We start from the raw sequence: 10,845 nt of genomic DNA, 5'->3' as shown, positions 1-10,845 counted from the left end.
AAGGGCAAAGCTGTTGCCCAAGATTAATGCCCGCTGGAATAGGTAAACTGTATGTCATGAACAAGACATGAAATTGGTTACCCTGGCTTCTAAAGGACCTGTGTGAGACAGGCAGGATTATTGAGTACTAAGTGTGGTCACAACTCAGTGTGGCCGTCCACTTTCTAATCATGATCGTCCTGAAATATACCGAGTCACATATCGAGGGTTTAAACTTTTTCCCTTTGCTGAGTGTATATCCTTGGGTACAGCCATGAGAACATCCAACCCTTCACGTTACCTACAGCTAATAGAGGTGGGAGCTTCAGGGCTGTGTGAGAGGTGTGTTCTTGAAAGATCAGAAAATGTTATTTCTTTGAAGGTTAGTTAGGATGATAATCACAGAGGAGCCCCCAACTCTCAGTATCTTCCCCCAGTAGAAGGTTATCTTTCACGTCCATAATAATCCAGTGTGAGTGTTCAGCAGGGAGCCTGCGTGACCCAGGGACCCAGGCTCCTTCCATCTCGGCTCTGCCGTCTTTATCAGGTGGCCTCCGGGCCCCGGTGGAGGTTGAGAGTGTTGAGAAGACATCCCTGCTTCTGGAGATGGTTGGGATGGAAGTGACACACACAGCCCTTGTGGTCGGGCTGACACAGTCCTCTGGGGGCCACACAGCCGTTGTGGTCGGGCTGACACAGTCCTCTGGGGGCAGCTTTCGGTCAACACCTCCACACTGGAGGGGGAGCATCAGTCTTTGGGAAGTGCCCCCCACCTGTCCTCAGGCCATCATGAGCAGTTAGCCCCCTCCCTACCCCACACCCCAAATTAGTTCAACACAGCAGTCTCTGTAGCTCGAAGAGGTCTGGTTGGAGTTTGAGGTCCTGGAAACGGGACCTCATGTATCAGGGTCCCCCAACTTTTCTGGATAAAGTTCGGGCCAGTCTTGAGCCAAATCTTGAAGTAGGTGTCTTCTCTCATCTGTGTCTTCTACCCTCTTCTCTGCAGACGCTGCTAAAACTCTCCGTTTGGGCACTGCAACCCCACCCTCTCCACATATGCTCTGTTCCTGCGTTCCCATTTTCCCTCCCTTCAGCCAGACCACCTATTCTTCCACGCCGCTGCCCAGCGCTGTGCTGCGAAGCCGAGGGGACTAATTTATACTAATGTGGAGTCGACTGGTGGCTCTTTTTCTCTGGGAAATAACTGCAGTTTTAAAAGAAGATGTTTGAACAAGCTTTACCCTGGGCTTGCCAGAGCCGCTGTTCAGTGACTTTGTTAGAAAAGAGCAAGTCACGTGAATTTAAACACAAATAAAAAATAGAAAGAAAACAACACTGCCCTTGGCTCCGTGGGTCCTGTGCGTGTCTGTGTCCTGAGCAGGCAGGAACGCCATGTAGCGAGGAAGTGCTGGCCACCTGTGTACAAACCCCAGCTTTGCCACTTGCTGTGCAACTGTGAGCAAGTTACCTAACCTCTCTGTGCTTTAAATGCAGCTATTGCAGAAATGTCTGCAGTTCCTCAGGAGTGGTATATGCCCAGCCAGGCAGACCAGGGAGATCAGTTAGCCTTTCAGCTGAGAGTTGTATTCCCTCCAGAGAAATGAAATGACAAGGTTTAAGAACTTGTGTTTGCAATAAAGAGGTAAATATGAACTCAAGTAGAAGCTTTTCCATCAGCCCCTGAGGGGTCAAAATGGCAGGCAGGAGCTTGTTAGCCCAGGCCTTCCCCTCAGTGGTGTCCAGTATTAAGGACCATTTATAGCGTGAGCACCAGTTTGCAGGGTGACTGGATACAGCAACGGCAGCAGGATTTATATATATATGTATGTATTTGGAGTGAGGTTGGACTTGTTCCCAGTGTGGATTCAGACAAATGATTTCCAATGAACCAGTGCCCGAGATGATCATATGACGTATGTGCAGCCTGTTGTTGCTGCAGGGGTGAGGGGGAGAGGGGGAAGGGAGGGAGGGAGGGAGGGAAGGGGGGTTTTGTTTCAACATTCACAAGTAGGGATGAGTGGGCATGAAAGAAAAAAAATGAGATGACTACACTAACCTGAGATTCAAATCTATTATTGTATTTGTTGTGGTTAAATTGGGTCTTCTGGGTTTATTTGTTGAAGGAAGTGGCTTACTTCATTATTTACTTGATTATCCCAGAATAGCAAGCAATTAGTGCCTGTGTGTTGGAAACTACAGCTAAAGCTTTCCCATCTCTGCATGTGAATGAGTTTATGTCACCTTGGAAGCCTCCAAGGTGGGCTAATTGTTTTCAGATGATGGCTGTGGGAAAAGAGCCAAGATGAAAAAAAAAATTAAAAAAAATAAAAACACGAAAAAACTCCAGGGGTTGGAGCCAGGCCCAGCTGACTCAAGAAGAGTTCTGGCTGCCTGCCTACTGGCTGGAAGGCCTCAGGCAAGTCACTTAGCTTCTGTGAGCCTCAGTTTTCTCATCTGCCAAATGGGGATAATGAGACCTCCCTTCAGGTAGTAATTAGGGTCACGAAAGATAATGGCTTACAAATGTTGGTTCCTTTATTTCTCTACCACTGTTTCTCTTGCCCCTTCCCCTGTTCTGAAGCAGGTTAAATCTTTTACCTGTTCTCCCAACAGGAAGGGTCCCCATGGGGAAATTTAGAGCAGATGTATTTATATGTAAGCATGTTCCTTTCCGTGAGAACGTGGAGAATTTTGATTCCAGTGTGTTTGAATTACAAGTCGGTATTCTCAGGACTGAATAGAATATCCTAGGGGCTGGAGTATTCTGAGATAAGAAGCTACAAGAAAAAGAATCTGGCCTGAGGACCATCTGGCTGAGTCTTGGGGTGGCCGGGTGAGCCCAGTGTGCGTGGAGCTTTGGCTCGGGTTTCTGCATAAGGGAGTGGGGCTGGGTCAGAGCGGCTCATGGAAAATAGCCCCTCAGCTAGTGCTGAGTAGAGTTCATTCAGTCTTCCAAGGGCTCTCCCGGGTCAGTCATTCCCGTTGCTCTGGGTCACTGAGACGAGTGAGAGCTGTCCAGCAAGCTGAGGACAGCAACTCCAGGTCCTAAGAGGAGGCCATATTTAGCACCTGGGTGGAGGAATGGACCGAGATGGGGGGGGGTTGGGATGGGGGGGCTGGGACGGGACTGGGTCTGGTGGGAAGCGCTCTGACGCTCTGAGCCTCCTGGGGAGCCTGTTCTCTGCAGAGCTGAACCATGCTGGAGGCTCTTCTGTAGGGCACAGCGATGGTAGCATTGCTCAGGAGCCAGGGAATGGAAAACGCAAATACATTCAATAGTGTTATCGCGGGCTATGCAGCTGCTGCAGACACTCTGTCGTGTTGTTTAAGATTATCTTTGGTTCTAAAACTTTTTTTTTTTTTTGTATTTTTCTGAAGTTGGAAATGGGGAAGCAGTCAGACAGACTCCTGCATATGCCCGACCAGAATCCACCCAGCACGCCCACCAGGGGGCGATGCTCTGCCCATCTGGGGCGTTGCTCTGTTGCAACCAGAGTCATTCTAGTGCCTGAGGCAGAGGCCATAGAGCCATCCTTAGCGCCCGGGCTGACTTTGCTCCAATGGAGCCTTGGCTGTGGGAGGGGAAGAGAGAGACAGAGAGGAAGGAGAGGGGAAAGAGTGGAGAAGCAGATGGGTGCTTTTCCTGTGTGCCCTGGGTGGGAATCAAACCCGGGACTCCTGCACGCCAGGCCGACGCTCTATCACTGAGCCAAAAGGCCAGGGCTGGTTCTATAACTTTTTATTGAAGGGTAACATACATGCAGGAAAGTGCACTTAATACATTTTCACACACTGAACATACCCAGATCAGCAGCATCAAGATCAAGAAACAAATACAGTTGACCTGAGCAACGTGGGGCATAGAGCCACTGACACTCCCTCCCCACGCAGTCAAAAATTCATGTATAACTCTTGACTTCCCCCAAACTTAACTACTAATAACCTAGTGTTGACTGGAAGTCTCACCGACAAACATAAATAGTCGATTAACATATTTTGCAGGCTGTATATGTATTAGATACTGTACTCCTACAATAAAGTAAGCTAGAGAAAAGAAAACGTTACTAAGAAAATTATAAGGAAGAAGAACACATTTACTGTAGTTACTGAAACAAATCCACGTTGAAGTGGACTTGCAAAGTTCAAACCTGTGTTGTTCGAGGGTCAAGTGCATTATCAGCCCCAGACAGCCCCCCGGATCCCCTTCCTGCCATCCCTACCTCACGCCCTGCCACCCTCCCCGGGATATGGGAACCGCTCTCCTGATTCACAGCAGTGGAGATTCATTTTCTAAGGGCAGCTTTTTAGTGTAAGATTCCGTAGACGCACACCGGTGTGTTAGCTTTTGTATCGTTGGTTGTACGGAATAGCAGATGTGTGCTGATCCCTCACTCTGCTGGGACATCTCCCACGCCTTCATGTGGAAGGCCTTTCGGCTCCAGCCTCTGCAGGATTCTAAAAGGTAGGGACTCGCATTAGGCCTGTTTTGCGAGTAGGAAACGGTGGCGGAGCAAGTTAAGAACCTTCCCCAAGGCTGTACTGCTAAGTGGTGGCACAGGGACTTAAGGCAGCAAAGGTCCACCTTGTCCACGTGGTCTCTGCGTGGAGATGGAGGCCACCTGTCATCTGGTGGCGCACTGTACCGTCTACTGAGAAGGAGGCAGAAACAAAAGCGGTTGTGAATTTAGGAATTTGATCAAATATAAATGCATCCAAGAACAAGGGTCGGCACACTCCTGATGCTTTGCACACGTGGGAGGCGTGTTCATTTCAGGTTCACTCAGTGCACGTGGGTTTGGGCATGTTGTTGTAGGGGAACTCTGAGTTCGACCCTGAGATCAAGAATCACCTCCCTGGTCTGGTCCTTTCATATACAGATAAGGAGATTGGGTCCCGGACAGTGGAAGTGACTGGTCAAAGGTCACCCATTCAGAGAGTGGCAGGGCTGGGACTCAGACCCCAGTGCTTGGACGCCCCGTGCAGGGCTCTTCCCATTCTGCCCTATATATATACCCCCACTAATCAGCGTCTCCACGCACACATTTCATGGAAACTCACGGTTCAGTTGAATGTTCTACAGCCCCCGGCTGGGTCTCAGGCCCAGGATCCCAGGCAGTCGGCCCACGTCCTACCCCAGCCATGGGATCAGGGTCAAGAGGCTTAGCAGGGCTCCCTGGGTTCGCTCCCTCTGCCCAGGAAGCTGCTGCTACTAGCCAGCATTTTCCATGCCCAGCATGAGGCCTGCCCCGTTCCCAGTCATCTCTGGGACCAGGTAATTCCCTTCCTTCATTTAGGCCTTTGCCCGAACACATTTAGAGCCAGCCTCCCGTGAGCCCTCGGGAGCTGTCTCCGCTGTTTTTATGAGGCAGAACCAGGTCCCTGAAGCTCCCGGGATTTCTGAGCACTTGGTGGAGGAGGAGGGGGAGGAGGAGAAATGCATACTGCCTGCTGTTTCTTTACAGAGCATTTCCTCCAGCTCAGACGCTCGGGTGTCCTGGGATTCTGTGCCTCCATTCTGGCGCCAGCAATTATTAAGTTCCTACTGTGTATAAAAGGCACTGTCTAGAACTAAATGAGGCAGATGCAAGACCGTTCGTCAGACAGTCATCTAAGATGGGCACTTTGCTGCATGGGATTCTAAGAGCAAGGCCTCTGCCCTTTGGGGCTTCATTCTAACGGCAGCCGGATATCTTAGGACTTTGGTTGCAAATAACAAGTGCCCAGCTTGGATGCACGTGAGCGAGTGATGGGAAGTGATTAGCTCCTGAACTGGGAGCTGCAGTGCTAGCTTCAGGTATGGCTGCATCCAGGGGTCGCTGGTGGCATCAGGATTTCTCAGTTCTCTTCCTGCTGGCTTCTTTCCCAGCCAGTCTCTCTCTACACAGAGGCCCTGGGAAATCACGGCCTGCATTTTACCACTTGTGGGTTTAGCAGAAGTTTCTCCTTCCCCCCAATTTTTAGGATTGACTCTTTGGACCATTTGCTATCTTTGAACCAAGGCTGTAGCCCTGGGGAGGAACCTGCTCCACTCAAACCATATAGACCAGAACAGGGGAAGGGGTGTTGCCCCAAGAAGGACCAGGGTTCCAGGATGCTGGGCTGGATCCAGCAGATGTCAGCTCCATCAACTGCCCAGCACTCTGCGTAGCCAGCTCCGGTATAAGCCGGCTCTCTCCGAGACAGGCTGGTCTGCATTGGAGCCAGGCACTTCTGTCCTCTTGGGCACAGGCTGTGTGGCCACAGCTCACCAGTCCTCCTGACTTGTGCTATCTTTGTGCCATCACCTAAGTTGGTGGCATCTCAGGCTTCTCCCGCCTCCCTTCCCTCAGCCTCCCCTCCTGTGCTCAGGTTGCTCCCTCTCCATCTCCCACGAGTCCCGCAGCGTCTGCCCGAGGCCCCTGTTCCCTGCACTTCCCCACCATCCCGACTGGCACAGCGGAAGCCGGCGTCAGCAAACTGCAGCCCGCGGGCCAGCTCCGGCTTACCGTATGCACGGTGGTGGGATTCAGATAATTTAACAACCGGTTCTCTGCCTAATGACCATTTTAAGTATAAAAACCGATATACTGAAAGGTAGTTTATTATTTCATGCATTTAATATTTAAACTAAGAATAAAAAAAGTACACAAAACTAGATTATGTTATAAGTTTTAAAATATTAATGAAAAAATGTTAAATAATACCTGACAAAAACAATAAAACTGTTAAGATCTTTCCATATTGCTGCTTAATTGGCGTCCTCACTTGCAATTTTTTTCACCTGTGAACGAAATGAACATGACTACAGGCGCTTAGAATATGCTGGTGTGCAGAGGAATGTTAAAAAAGAGTAAGAGGCCCTGGCCAGTTGGCTCAGCGGTAGAGCGTCGATCTGGCGTGTGGGGGACCTGGGTTCGATTCCCGGCCAGGGCACATAGGAGAAGCGCCCATTTGCTTCTCCACCCCTCCTTCCTTCCTCTCTGTCTCTCTCTTCCCCTCCCGCAGCCAAGGCTCCATTGGAGCAAAGATGGCCCGGGCGCTGGGGATGGCTCCTTGGCCTCTGCCCCAGGCGCTGGAGTGGCTCTGGTCGTGGCAGAGCGATGCCCCGGAGGGGCAGAGCATCACCCCCTGGTGGGCAGAGCGTCGCCCCTGGTGGGCGTGCTGGGTGGATCCCGGTCGGGCGCATGCTGGAGTCTGTCTGTCTCTCCCCGTTTCCAGCTTCAGGAAAAAAAAAATAATAATAATAAATAAATAAAAATAAAAAAAATAAAAAAGAGTAAGAAATGTAAACTTGTGATGTCCACATTGGGCGGCTGCCCAGGCGCCCGCCTTAGAACCCGGATGACAAGTGCCATTTTAACAACTGGTTCTCAGAACTCAACAAAAAAAATTAGATATTGGTTCTGCCGAACCAATGCCAACCAGCTGAATCCCACCACTGTATAGTATACTCCAGTGTGTAAATGGCCCATGAGCTAAACATAATTTCTAGATTTTTAAACGGTTGGGAAAAGCTTAAAAAGAAGAAGAGTTTGTTACACATGGAAATTATGTGGGATTCATATTTCAGGGACATAAATAAGTTCGACTGGAGCACCGCCGTGCCCATTTGTTTATGTTATATATGGCCGCCTTCACACTACGGCAGCAGAGCCGAGTGCTTGCGACACAGACCATATGGCCTGCGAAACCTAAAATATATACTCTCTGGCCCTTTACAGAAATAAGTTTGCCAAGTGTTGGTTTAAAGTACTCTAATCCTGTCATTCCTGTGCTCATAAGTCTTCCAGTGCTCCCTGGTGACACTGGGACATAGCTAGAGCCTATGTTGGTCCTCTGATCTGGTCCAGTCAGTATCTCTCCTATTGTCACCTCCCCTGGCTCCTCCCCTTGGCCTTGGACCCTCCCCATGGCCTTGGCTCCTCCCCTTGGCCTTAGCTCCTCCCCATGGCCTTGGCTCCTCCCCATGGCCTTGGCTCCTGACTGCACCGCATTCCCAATCCCTTGGGCTCCCTCCCCCCCACCTTCCTGCCTCTGTACCCAGTTCTTTCCTCTGCCTAGAAAGCCTCTCACCTTCCTGGGGAGGATCCGGGAAACCAGCTGTCTCATTTCCTGCCATTTCCTGTGTCATCTTTTCTGACTTAGACTTCATTGTCCCCTCTCCTGTATTCCACTAAAGTTCTGCTGGAACCTCTCCCTGTGGCATTTGCCTCGTTACGGTCACCATCAGTGTCACATCTGTTTGTTGATTCCCCCTCCCCGGTAGATTGCAAACACTGCCAACCTGATCTATCCTGGTTCTTTGCAGCGTAAATCCTCCCGGTGGACGGTGCCTGTTGGCAGGAAGGAAGGTCAGACCTGGTCTGGGAGCGGCTTCTGTTCCAGGGATAAACCTGCTGGTGTTTTAGGAACACACACACTGGAGACGGCAGCTGGCAGAGAAATATGTTAAACCGAGCCAGCCACGAACAGGGAGGTGTTGTCTTTCTGCACTGCTCGTGGCTAAGGCAGGCAGGCAGGAGATGTGTCCTTCCTGAAGGCTGTGGACTTGAGTTGATTTAATGAGACTTGAAGGAGACAGTGGGGGAAGGAGAAGGGCTGGGAATCAGAGTTTTCTGGCATGTTCCTAGCCACCCACTTTGGGTCGAGCGATCTGTGAGTGAGGAGGACCTGTGTTGAACAGCGTGTGGGCTGGCACGGGCACCGGGTGGGAGAGGCAGAGGGTGGGCACGTCTTCATTACCAGGAGGCTGAGTGAGGCAGGCATCAGTGTTCAGTGGGAGATGACAGCAGCCACCATATTAGCCCATTTTCTAACCTAGACCAGCATTTCTCAGCTTGGACACTGCTGGCATCTGGGGCTGTGGAATTCCTTGCGATGGGAGCTGTCCTGTGTGTTGTAGGATATTTAGCTGCATCCCTGGCCTCTGCCCACTAGATGCCAGTAGCACCCTTGCCCCTAGTTGTGACAACCAAAAATGTCTCCTGAGGTCGCCTGGGCAGGAGGGACACAGTTGCCCCCAGTGGAGAACCGTTTCCCCATATGACTGCTTCTCACACTTTCTGTGATGAAAGACTAGTTCCTTTATTTGACCAATACTCTTGTAATATACTTTTTTAAAAAAAGAATCATTAGAACGGGGTCGGGAACCTATGGCTCGCGAGCCAGATGTGACACTTTTTTTTTTTTTTGTATTTTTCTGAAGCTAGAAACGGGGAGGCAGTCAGACAGACTCCCGCATGGGCCCGACCAGGATCCACCAGGCATGCCCACCAGGGGGCGATGCTCTGCCCATCCGGGGCGTTGCTCTGTTGCGACCAGAGCCACTCTAGCACCTGGGGCAGAGGCCATGGAGTCATTCCCAGCGCCCGGGCCATCTTTTGCTCCAATGGAGCCTTGGCTGCGGGAGGGGAAGAGAGAGACAGAGAGGAAGGAGAGGGGGAAGGGTGGAGAAGCAGATGGGCACAGTGTGCCCTGGCCGGGAATCGAACCTGGGACTTATGCACGCCAGGCCGACGCTCTACCACTGAGCCAACCAGCCAGGGCCGATGTGACAATTTTGATGGCTGCATTTGGCTCGCAGAAAAATCTTTAATAAAATAATAATGTTAAAAATATAAAACATTCTCTTGTATTACAACCCATTCATTTCCATCACTCATGTTCATGATTGTGGGTGGCTGGAGCCAATCACAGCTGTCCTCCAGGAGAACACCAAATTTTTATTAGATAATGCGTAACGTACACGGGTCCTTGTGAGATCAGGAAGTAAACTTCCCTCCTTTTAATCAAGTAGTCAGCTAGCTAATTGCAGAAACCCTTTTGATGAAGAAGATGGCTAAAAGAAAAAAAGATGAGAAGTATCATACTTTTCAGCAGGAACGGACAGAGGAATTCACCTTTGTGGAGAGAGCAGGTTCTGCAGTGTGTCTAATATGCAGTGATAAAATCGCATCGATGAAACGGTCAAATATAAAGCAGCACTTCGACACACACCATACTATATTTGCATCGAAATATCCAGTGGGGGACAGCAGGAAGAAAGCATGTCAAGACCTACTGTGCAGAGTGCCAGCTAGTCAGCAGCAACTCCGTGTTTGGACCCAACAAGATGACTGGAATTCGGCTAGCTTTGCTGGTGCTTTAGCAATTGTGAGAAACGGAAAGCCATTCACAGATGGGGAGTATGCCAAAACATTCATGCTTGATGTTGCCAATGAACTTTTTGACAACTTTTCGGATAAAGTCAAGATAATCAAACGAATAAAAGATATGCCTCTGTCGGCAAGAACTGTTCATGATCGTACCATAAATGATGGCAAATCAAATTGAGGCAACACAAGTGAAGGACATAAATGCAGCACCATTCTTTTCTCTCTCTTTGAATGAGTCAACAGATGTAAGCCATTTATCCCAGTTCAGCATGATTGCAAGGTAGGCTGTCGGTGACACACTACGTGAGGAAAGTCTTGCTGTTTTGCCTATGAAAGAGACAACAAGAGGGGAGGATTTATTCAAGTCTTTCACTGAGTTCACTAAAGAAAAAAAATCTACCTATGGATAAACTTATTTCGGTGTGTACTGATGGTGCTCCGTGCATGGTGGGGAAAAACAGAGGATTCATAGCGCTTCTTTGTGAACATGAAAAGAGACCCATCCTAAATTTTCACTGCATCCTACATCAGGAGGCGCTTTGTGCTCAGATGTGTGGCGAGTAGCTTGGTGAGGTAATGTCACTGGTCATTTGGGTAGTCAACTCTATTGTTGCCCGAGCTTCAAATGATCGCCAGTTTAAAACACTGCTGGATGAAGTTGGGAATAGTTATCCTGGTCTGCTTCTGCACAGCAGTGTGCGTTGGTTGTCAAGAGGCAAAGTGCTCAGCCGTT

At 49.8% G+C, this 10,845-nt stretch overlaps 1 protein-coding gene across 4 annotated transcripts in view; it reads left to right on the top strand.

Moving 5' to 3' along the window:
* The window catches only part of SLC24A4 (solute carrier family 24 member 4), a 171,328-nt gene that overhangs the window by 91,778 nt on the left and 68,705 nt on the right, over positions 1-10,845 (top strand). The gene's annotated exons all lie outside the window — the stretch shown is intronic.

Source organism: Saccopteryx bilineata, chromosome 4 (assembly GCF_036850765.1).
Source record: "Saccopteryx bilineata isolate mSacBil1 chromosome 4, mSacBil1_pri_phased_curated, whole genome shotgun sequence".
In the NCBI taxonomy this organism is placed as follows: domain Eukaryota; kingdom Metazoa; phylum Chordata; class Mammalia; order Chiroptera; family Emballonuridae; genus Saccopteryx; species Saccopteryx bilineata.
This window is presented reverse-complemented; position numbering and strand designations above follow the sequence as displayed.